The sequence below is a fragment of the Marmota flaviventris genome, chromosome 7 (genome assembly GCF_047511675.1).
Source record: "Marmota flaviventris isolate mMarFla1 chromosome 7, mMarFla1.hap1, whole genome shotgun sequence".
Taxonomy (NCBI): domain Eukaryota; kingdom Metazoa; phylum Chordata; class Mammalia; order Rodentia; family Sciuridae; genus Marmota; species Marmota flaviventris.
Window position 1 is genome coordinate 133207924 of NC_092504.1, and position 12031 is coordinate 133219954.

The 12031-nt window shown below is 34.5% G+C and overlaps 1 pseudogene; it reads left to right on the plus strand.

The window, feature by feature from the left end:
* Positions 1-8834: 8834 nt before the first annotated feature.
* LOC114085624 (U6 spliceosomal RNA) lies at positions 8835-8935 on the plus strand (annotated as a pseudogene).
* The last annotated feature ends 3096 nt before the right edge of the window (positions 8936-12031 follow it).

The following is a 12031-nucleotide window of genomic DNA, read 5'->3' on the forward strand; positions in this document are numbered from 1 at the left end:
TAACTGAGTGAAAGTAGAAAGCACCCGCTAGGTAGATTATAAACAGATAGATTAGTCTAGATACTGTATTAAGAAATGGAAAAACATTTAGAGTAATGCAATGGAGGCATAAATGAAGTCTGTTGTGAATGTCAAATTATGTATCTGTCCCTATTAGCCATATGATTTGGGAAATATCAGTAATTGTATGAATGTCACAGAGTATTTGAGGATTAGAGAGAGAAACAAAATGAATTGTGCATAGAAGATATCAATAAGGCTATTTCTTCATTATTGTAGAAGACAGGGGATTAGAGGTTGAAATTTTGGTTAGAAGGTTTGCATAGCTGTCCATTATAGAAAGAATGTTAGATGGAACTGAGAATATGCAAATCAGGCACACACACAAATTGTTAGTCATCATGTTAGTTAGCTTTTCATTTGTGTGACCAAAATAACCGACAAGACCAACTTAGAGGAAGGAAAGTTTGTTTGGGCTCACAGTTTCAAAGATTTAGACCATGGTGGATTGACTCCATTGCTCTGTGCTTAAGGTGAGGTAGCACCTCATGGTGGGAAGGCATGGTGGAGGGAAGCCGCTCCGGAATTGGCAGCTGAGAATCAGAAAGAGAGAAGAGGGAAATGAAACTTACAAAGTCATATTTCATAGATGAAGCTGTTCAAGTTGACAGAGAATATTAGTAAGGAATGCAGCTAATAAATGGTGGAGGGAGGATGGTAGGACTCCAACAGGGCCACAGGGAAGATGAGCTCCTCCAGGGCAAACCTGCGTGGCCCTCCTCCTCCAGCCGCATCCCACCTGCCTACAGTTATCATCCAATCAGTCCATTCAAACTAGGAGGGACTAATTAGGTTAAAGCTCACATAATCTAATCACCTCACCTCTGGACATTCCTGCATTGACACAGGAGCTTTTGAGACACACCTCATGCCCAGAACATGAGTGTCATTGATTTATTTTATTTTCAGAAATGCAGTTGATGTACCTTGATGGTGGACTGGATGTTGCAGAGGAATCCAAAAAAGGAACTTAAGTAACTCCAGATTTTGAACTTTTGGGACTAGAAGAACAGTGGTACTTTAGATTAGCACAAATGAAAAACAGGCTAGAAAATATTTACCATAGTTGATGTTCAGAAATCATGTTAAGGATGCTATTTGAAACTGTCTCAGAATTTGACTTTGCTAATATACAATGTAATAAGACAAATATAGCAAAATCAACACAAAATACAACAAGCCAAGAAGTAATCAAAGAAAATAAACAGCAAACTCTGTCTTATATTTTAAATACTGATTAGCAAAGTGGTGGAAGATTCTGGAGTAGAAGAGGATTATACCCACTGGCACCAGAAAATTGAATTCACAATATCCTAGTGATCCTTGATATTCCCAAGTCGGGGAGTCGGGGAGATATGTATCATTTCCTCCCCCCCCCACCCTTTTTTTTTGTTAAGAATTAATGGGGATATTGCTGGAAATGAGGAGCTAGGCTGGAAAAGGATGGGAAGGAGATAAGTCTTTCTGAACTAGGTAAATGCTCCAGGGCTATTAATGGCTAAATGATGGAGCTAACATAAAAATCGGTATCCCTTCTCTGCCCTTGACACTAATGAGAATGAACTTCAGCATGGATATTTTTAAATTCTTAGAAGAAAAAAGCAAAACCTGTTTATTCTTAAATAGTCTGCAGCTTTATCCACTCCGCCGATTTTCACCATCTATACCAGACCTCAAATAACAGCTCAGAGGGGAAAAAAAAGCCATCCCAGGTATGGTGGGGAGAATATCAAGAATTCTCACACAGTCATCAGAGCAAAATTCATTGTTAGATTGGATTTGGACTTTACAGTGGGGCATTCTAAATATATTAAGCTGTTGCACTTACATTAGCAAAGGAAACATGTAGAGCAAACATGGATAAGTCCTATTTCTATAATGCAGAGATATATAATAAAAATAAAATATATTTCCTTAAAATGAAGAAATAACTAATCTAAATATATATAGATATATAATTATACATTCATTATATTTTTAAAAACTTAAAACTGAAACATATTTCAAATTGTTTTTCAAATATGGGAGTAAGAAAAAAAAAAGAATTATTTAGTAATCCAGATAAAGAAGGCAAATTGTAACAGGTGAAAATAATCAGACTGGTCTCAAATCTCTTTAAAATAGAATAAAGAAAGAATCAGACAAAAAAAAAAAAAACAGAATTAATGTCAGAAGACAATGTAGTAATGTCTACTAAATCTGAGGAAGAAAATGCTTTGAAAAATTTGTAACCATCATTTGGGAAATCCACAAAGAGAAAAGATAGACCTGCCCAGTATAAATAAAGACTGACTGTGGTTCCTTGATCTCTCTGGGTCCCATGGGATATCACCTACCTGACTGCTCCCTCTACTTAGACAAAAGATTTATTTAATTATTGAACCTGGTGAAGGTATGGTTGTTAATAAGATTTGAATCAATAAAAGTTCTCTGCAGAGACATATGGTGTTCTTGACTTGGGTCTTGGGATTTGGTCTAATATTACACTTTTATCCTCATCCTTTTTAATTTTTTGAAAATTTTATAATAAGTACATATCATTTTTGTGAATCTAGAGTAATTTTACCTAAGTAGGAAAAAATTACTAGCTATAATGTCCCAATATTAGTAAAGAATAAATTAGATAATAGGAAAATAGATATTGTTCTTTTTCTTCTTATACTTTATTTTTAAGAACATGTAATGATGAAGAAAATTTATTAGTAAAGGGTGATAATATTGATGTGCCCTATTTGGTAGTGACGGTCATCAGGCATTTGGGAAGGCATACTGCAGGGCAAGTTTTGAGAAACAGATTGGAAAAACATTTGACTAGAAGTCATCAATGAAACCTAGGGAGGGAAGATTGTTTCAGCAAAAGATAGACTTAGTATCTGAAGACAGTCACCTGAGGGCGTGACTGCATTTAATGAGAATAAAATCACAAAATACCAGAATCCTTTCCTATTTGCTTCTTTTTTAAAATATTTATTTATTTATTTTAGTTTTTTTGGCAGACACAACATCTTTGTTTGTATGTGGTGCTGAGGATTGAATCCAGGCCGCACGCATGCCAGGCGAGCGCGCTACCGCTTGAGCCACATCCCCAGCCCCTTCAGAATTTTTTTTTTTAAAAGCCCACTAAAATTTAAGTTATCTGTATCCATCAAGCAATGTGAGACAAGCTCCATAACTTCACATTTGGGCCTCCTCATGCCTTATTCTATCCTAGTGAAATTTCACCTGCTGCTGCCAGAACAAGAAGCCCTTCTCTTCCTCAGTCTCATAGGTGGGATTTTTCCTTGGACAGGTTGGGCCTTGTATGGTTATTTCTTGCTGTGTAACAAGTTACCCCTTTGGGGGTAATTAGTTGCTTAAATAAATATTTTTATCTTACAGTTTCTGTGGGTCAGAAATCTGGGTGTGTCTTTTTTTTTCAGTAGATTCTTTTTTTTTTAATTTTTTTTATTGTTGGTTGTTCAAAACATTACATAGTTCTTGATATATCATATTTCACACTTTGATTCAAGTGGGTTATGAACTCCCATTTTTACCCCGTATACAGATTGCAGAATCACATCAGTTACACATCCATTGATTTACATATTGCCATACTAGTGTCTGTTGTGTTCTGCTGCCTTTCCTATCCTCTACTATCCCCCCTCCCCTCCCCTCCCCTCCCCTCTTCTCTCTCTACCCCCTCTACTGTCATTCATTTCTCCCCCTTGTATTATTTTTCCCTTTCTCCTCACTTCCTCTTGTATGTAATTTTGTATAACCCTGAGGGTCTCCTTCCATTTCCATGCAATTTCCCTCCTCTCTCCCTTTCCCTCCCACCTCTCATCCCTGTTTAATGTTAATCTTCTTCTCATGCTCTTCATCCCTACTCTGTTCTTAGTTACTCTCCTTATATCAAAGAAGACATTTGGCATTTGTTTTTTAGGGAATGGCTAGCTTCACTTAGCATAATCTGCTCTAATGCCATCCATTTCCCTGCAAATTCTATGATTTTGTCATTTTTTTAATGCAGAGTAATACTCCATTGTGTATAAATGCCACATTTTTTTTATCCATTCGTCTATTGAAGGGCATCTAGGTTGGTTCCACAGTCTTGCTATTGTGAATTAAGCTGCTATGAACATCGATGTAGCAGTGTCCCTGTAGCATGCTCTTTTTAGGTCTTTAGAGAATAGACCGAGAAGGGGAATAGCTGCGTCAAATGGTGGCTCCATTCCCAGCTTTCCAAGAAATCTCCATACTGCTTTCCAAATTGGCTGCACCAATCTGCAGTCCCACCAGCAATGTATAAGTGTACACTTTTCCCCACATCCTCGCCAGCACTTGTTGTTGTTTGACTTCATAATGGCTGCCAATCTTACTGGAGTGAGATGGTACCTTAGGGTGGTTTTGATTTGCATTTCTCTGACTGCTAGAGATGGTGAGCATTTTTTCATGTACTTGTTGATTGATTGTATGTCCTCCTCTGAGAAGTGTCTGTTCAGGTCCTTGGCTCATTTGTTGATTGGGTTGTTTGTTCTCTTATTGTCTAATTTTTTGAGTTCTTTGTATACTCTGGATATTAGGGCTCTATCTGAAGTGTGAGGAGTAAAGTTTGTTCCCAGGATGTAGGATCCCTATTTACCTCTCTTATTGTTTCTTTTGCTGAGAAAAAAATTTTTAGTTTGAGTAAGTCCCATTTGTTGATTCTTGATATAAGTGAAGGGACTGAAAATCATGAGCAAAGTAAGAACAAAGGGTAGCCAAAGAAAGTTCCTTTTTTCTAACACGGCATATGCTTTTTCTGCATCTAGGAAATGTATCTCTTCTTTACTAATTAACTATGTCTTGCCAATGATAAGCCTAATCTCCTGAAGTTTAATGTAATGCTTTATGGGCATGAAAGTGCATTTCTGCAAATAGTTTGTTTAATATCTATCTTGAGTCATTAGCTGTCATTTTTGTCTGGACATCATTCTTTTGTAAAACAACCATTAGAGTGATAGATCTAGCTCTCAGCTGTCTCTTCAGTTGAATTCTGATTCCACATATTTGGAGTTCTGTCCCAAAATTTAATCCCACACTGTCATACTGGGTGCTCAGAAAATTTATTCAGTTCCTTCTTAATCCCATTACAGCAAGGAATTAAGAGAACACAAGTAGGAATCTCTTTCTGCCCACAGAAAAATATTTTTGCAGTCTTGATTGACTTGATTATAAGGATGGGCAAGATGACATAGATTGTTTCATATAAATTTTATTTAGGTTCCACAGTTCAATGAACCTTAGTCAATATCCTTTGTGGTTGTTATTGAAACACAATGTGCCACAATTTCACTTATGATTCCATCAAGGAAATGTAATATCCTTAAAAATCACTTTGCTTTTTTTAGGAGAAATACATCTAGAATTATATAGGATGTATAATTATCTTTGAAATAAAGCCATTTAATATTGAAATAATCTGTGATATTATTCAAGTTCTTACAAAAGGCATGTTTGGAACTCACTCATGTTAGGATCAACTTGTTTTCAGGTTCTGAATATCAGGCTAATTTATGTAAAATAATTTTTATTCCAAAACTAATACTAAATTATGGGTTTCAATTGATAAGATAGGATTTTAAACTCCTACTGTTACATAAGGGTTTGCAATAAAATCAGATGATTAATACAAAGGAAAATTAAACCTTTTTATAAATACATGAAATATTCATAAATGATAATTTAAATAGAATATGTAGTTATATTATTTTAGTGTAGCATTCAATTAAAAATTGAAAATAACATCTTTTTACATCAGTTAGCACCTACATAAAAATAATTCAGTTGACCACCTTAATGAAAAGAACAATAAAATAACACCTAAGATTCTTGAATTATCCATGACCATCCAAGCCAGAAGAAATTTGGGAAAGTTAAAAAAAAATAGAGTATAGAGATTTAAAAATCTGATCAGAATATGATTAACACGACCAAAAAAATCATTAAAAGGCATTAAATTCATCTGACAAAGAATCACTCAGAATGTGCCTAGCTGGCATAGAATGTAGAATTAAAACTTGAGGAGGAAAATGTTTTTCTCCTTGTTTTAGCTTATATTTATTTCACTTATCATCGACAAATCATAACTATATATTTTGGGGTTGCAATGTGATGTTTGGATATACTTATACCACGGGCAATGATGTTTGATGTCACGTAAAGGTTCTGAGACTTGACACAGTGGTACAGACTCTAGATGTAATGGGCTCCCATGAGGAGCACACGGATTCCTGCAGCCAGGCTGAGAACTAGTCTTCAGTCTTGACAAAACCAGAAGATGAGGTTTGGCCAGTGAGGCTCAATAGTCACAGACAGTGGGGACACATAAGGAGTTCAAGATGAATTCTCACGTGAGTGTCCAAACAGCAGGCATACTTCACCCCAAAGTACACCAACTTGCTTATAGAAGAAAAGTGTTAGTAGTTATTCTGAGTAACCTAACTTCTCCATGGGAGGACACACGTGGGAAGGTAGAGAAGCGAGGGTGGGAATTTGGGACTATCATATTCTTTCTCTCTCTCTCTTTCTTTCTCTCTTCGTTTCTTTTTTTCTCTCTCCCCCTCCTTTCTTTGTGGGAGGGTGATTAAAATTTTTATCAGTTATTTATGTACAAAAAATAAGACCTATAAAATATAAATATTGTCAATATTAAGGACTCTGTATTCAATTAACTATTCAAATGTTACAAAATCCTTGCAACCTGAGAGTTTTCTCCTATTCCCTGAGATAGTGCACCTGCTAGATCTAAAGTATATATTTTGGCCCAGTGTACACTTGAAAATGTAATAGCTCCCTGTGAATCTGTATGTGTGAATTCACATTATAATTCAGCAGAGTTTTAAAGTATCAATAATGGGAATAATATAAACTTAGCTGTTAATTTTAAAAAGTAATTTTTTGATTAGCTGGGAGCAATATACAAGAATACAAGATTTAGTTCTTTTTTTTTTTTTTTTTGGTACTGGAGATTGATCTCAGGGACACTTGACCACTGAGCCACATCCCCAGCCCTATTTTGTATTTTATTTAGAGACAGGTTCTCACTGCTCACTGAGTTGCTTAGTGCCTCTCTTTTGCTGAGGCTGGCTTTAAATTCGTGATCCTCCTGCCTCAGCCAGCCAAGTGGCTGGAATTATAGGAGTGCATCACTGCACATGGCTGGTTCTTTTTTTAAATCCACATTTTAAAGACTTATTTTAAATATGATTATCAAATATGATGATAGATATATATTCCCTAATTTAAAAATGATTGTATATTTAAAATTTAATAAAAATATTTTGGCTGCTGATAAATCATCACAACTGATCATGTTTTGGCTTTATATAATAGTGATTTTTTTAAAAAAATTGTTATTCACCACAAAATGTTCCATCCATACATAGCTTCTTAAACCAGACCACACTTTATAGCAAATGGCATGGTCAAGAATTTTGATATAAGCTTCCACAAAAAGTATAAGAATTCACGTTTCCATTTTGCAAAGAGTAAAAATTGAAGCAAAGAATTAGAATTTAAGCTATCTTTTAAGGGGAAGAAGTTTTAAGGAAAAAAAATATATATATATGTAAGTACAAACAAAAAAGACAACATAATTCAAGATGGAATATTTAGATTCAAACATAGAATTCTTATTTCTCTATTAAGATATTTCTTCTTTTGTATTCTCATTATGTTAAAAAAGTACAGACTGTAAATTGTATGATCATACAATATTTCTTTCAAAAGTCTGCTTTTTGATTCAGCAACATATATTAATATCTGAGGGTTAAAGCTGGTGTGTCCTTAAATCTTTATGCCACCTTCTCCTATGTGCACAGATGAGTAATACAGAAGAAGATGGCTTGTGATGTCTTCAGTAAAAGGTACAGCAACACTATATTGGTGATTTGAAAAACTTCCAATGTGTCATCCCCTGAGAAAGAGGAAAGCAGGGCCTCACCATCAGCAACTGGCCTAGAATTTTCCATGAGTGTTTGTTTGGTGCTTGAAGCTCACAGTTAGCTGTACCTTCTTATAGAATATATGAATTTGAAAAGCGCCAGAATCACACCACGCCTTCTGTTAGCATAATGAATGAAGACAAAAATAAGAATACTCTGTCATTATGAATGAACTTAGCTTAGGAAGGAACCCTGTGCAAACCACACAGGTGACCTACCACCTCCTTCCCTTACATGGGGGACTGCTGCCTCTCTACTCACTGTAGTTTTAGCTCACCACACTCCTCCCATGATTTGGAGAAGATCTAGTAAGGCAGTCAACCATTGAATCAGCACTGATTCCTTACTGCATCCAATACAAAGCAAAGCATCCTTCTAAAAATTTTCTTTCCCTAAGTTTCTCAGCATAAATGACTTAGCCACTTTTGAACACTTCTTATTGAACCATCCTATGTATCCCAAGAAGAGTGAGTTTCTTCAGTGCAGCAAGCTTCAAAGCACAGCCTTATTGTAGTGCAGGTTGCACTCACACACTTTGGAAATCTTTGACATTTCTTTTGATAATAATGTTTTTTTTAAAAAAACTATCAAATATTAAATAAGTTCACATCTAAGACATCTTTCATGTCTTTCTCTTCCCAGGCATTTAATAAAATTAAAACTATTTTTTAAGATGTAATATAACATTGGTCAGGCTTTCTCCAGAAGACTCAAGGTATTAAGATATATTAACAGAGATTTTCCCCTCTGCTTTCTCTTTCTCCTCTTATTTGTCCATTGTGAATTTTGTTATTTAAATATATAAAAGGAGTGCTCCCCTAGGAAGCACCTACCCTAAAATTCGAATGATACAGAGAAGATTAGCATGGCTAAAGAGTAAATAAATAAATGAATATATAAAAGGAATTTCTGTCCCCTCTACAGCTGATCCACATTATTCACGGGTATCATATTTGTGAATGTGCCTACTAACTAAAATTTATTTATAAAAATTGCCAAATCAATGCAGTGGAACTTTCATAGTCATTTAGTGACGTAGAAGAGCAAAAACTTTGAATCCCGAAAGGCATTCAAATGCCTTTGACCTGACTGAGGTCCAACAAGGACATGTCCAGCCCCACTGCTTCAGTTCTCCTGCTGTAAATAAATGTCCTTTTGCTCGTTTGGATAATCTATAGTTTTCTCCTTTGGTTGCTTTTTGTTGGTGATTTTGCTGTTCAGAGTGGTTTCCAGGCATAGCTCCAGGTGCTGTGTTAGTGGTCCTACATGTAGAAGTCTAGGATGTGTCCAATGGAGAGAATGTGTGGCAGACAGGCTTTGTTCAGGAATGAGTTACAGTGTGGTGGGCTGTGTACTAAATCAACAACATATATTAAATAAGGTGTCTTTAAAAAGAAGCACACATAAAACAAGTTTATATTAATGGAAATGCTGTGACCCAGAGGCTCACAGGTACCTAACCTTGCGTTTCTTGTAACAATGATTTATATAGTCTCATTTGATACTCTTGGTAGCATTGTAGAGCATAACTATTGCAAATAATAAGAAGTGGATGTATTTAGAAATGTAAAAGTGAGAAACACTTAGAACAATCTGAGTACATATTAAAAAATTATAACAGTTAAAATACGTGCATTCAAACATTGACCTAACACTTTATAGTAAAGATCAATATGTAAGTGGAAAACATATATAAACAAGTCAAAAGAGGGAAGTATAAATTAAAAACAAACACAAAGATTTTAATCATTATTAGAAATCAAAGAGAAGAAAATTAGAGATTTGGGGAAAATTTTACATTGTTTCCTTTTAATAATAACAGCTGGCACTATTAAGTTTTTTTTTTTCAATATGTAAAATACTTGCTGGTGATACAAACAGATTTCCTTTTGCAAAAATTTTTAGAGCATTTGGTATTACATAAAAAATAAAAGTGTGCTTACTTCTTTTTATTCAGCTCCCTGATTTCTAACAATTGAGCGTACATAGTGTATGAAAATATAATTTTATATATATATTTTATATATCTTAAATATCAGAGGTTCATTGTTATCTGGGCTTTCAGCAAATGTAGTAGATGATTTAATATTAATAAATTACTCTAGAAATCATGGTGGTGTCTAGTAACACCTCTCAGAGGTAGCATGTCTGCTTAGTGGGGCAATGGCCTGGGTTGGAACCTCAGCAACACATACACATACACACCCCCCCCACACACACACACACACAATGGTGATGAATAAGGATATTGGACTATGTTTAAGTTTCTACTTTATTTTTTCAGATTACTTAAAGTATGAAAATGTTTACAAGAAAACGTTAAGTGATAAAATAACAGTACATGATGACAACATATTATGAACTAAATTAATATAAGCAACAAAAAATATTATTCTTGTATAGCAGAATTAGAAAATTTTAATTGAAATTTGATTCCACAGTCTAGTTACATTTTCTTTTGTTCAACTCTTATTTCAAACCTGGACCTTAACTGACCCTATATGTAAGGAGAATCACATTTGACCTTGGTGATAAAAATCGAGGGAACATGATTTTCACTTCTGAAAATAGCATAATAGTTAGGGCAAGTCAAACCTTCTGCTGAAGAACTTTAAAAATTTATGAAAAATGGACAAGTTTGAAGTTACCAAAAGGTGAAAAATAGGAAGATAATATACAGAAGCCAAGAATCAACAATTACGAAAATACCCAAAGGTATGTCTTTCTACTCATTTTTCCCCTGTAAGATACTTGTTGGTTTGCTGCACTGTGCTTTGAGACTAACACTGTGTTTTGGAAACAAACATGGGAGGTCAGAGATACTATGAACATAATGCTCACAATATTGGAGAAAATAGAAATGCAAAGAAGTGATGCCTGTATTTGGCATGGCTTTTCTCCTCAAGGAAAGTATTACAGTTTACCTTGTGCAAAAGCTAGAGGTTGAAGAAGCATGGGGAAAGGTGGTTGCTAAGAGTTTAAGAGGTTAAGCAAATATTTAAGAACTACTGGAAGCAAACAAACAGGAGGGTAGCATCCTACCATGGAGCATGGATCCTGGAAATGCCCCATGTGTTTAACTGAATAGTTAAAATCCTGGTCCTACAAAAATTCATGACAGCAAAGATACCAGTATAAACTTTAAATGTGGTTTTGAATCATCTCAGTTCTTGTTTGGATCAATTATGTTTGGCCCCTACTCAAACATTAGACACAATTTCTATAAAGAATTAAATTTGTCCTCTGGAGAAAGGAAACATCACTCATTTTTTCCACAATTTATCATAAAAATGTCCAGCATTCAATAAAAATTACAAAACATGAGAGAAAACATGAACTAAAAAAATAAGTAAACAATCAAATTAGATAAAATGGGTAAAAGAACCATGCCTGTAATTCCAGTGGTTTGGGATGCTGAGACAGGAGGATTATAAATTCAAAGCCAGCTTTAGTAATGTATGGAAGCTCTAGGCAAATTGGAGATACCCTGTCTCAAAAATTAAAAAAAATAAAATAAAAAGAGCTGGGGATGTGGCTTAGCCAGTTAAGTATCCCTGTGTTCAATCCCGGGTGTTAAACAACAACAAAAAAAAAGGACAAAAGAAACATATCCACAGATAATATAGGTATTAGTCATCAAACATATAAAATAATTGAATTTAATGTATTTAAAAAGTTATGATAAATTGAGAATTGTATGAGAAAACTGAGGTTTCCAAAGGATTACTATAGAATTAGTAATTCTAAAATTAGGTTAATAAAAGTAAAAATTAAGTACTTCATATATCAGCTTAATAGCATATTTAGTGAAAAAGAGTTAATCAGTGGAAAGTAGTTCTCTAGAAAATAAAAAGAGCAATATATAGTAATGATTATATAATAATAAGATAAAAATGGAAATAAAGAGAGACAGGAAGGAAGGAAGGAAGGAAGGAAAGAAAGGAAGAAAGTAGAGAGAGAAAGAAGAGAAAAAAGTAGCAAGAATTGTCAAGGATTTAGTGAATTTT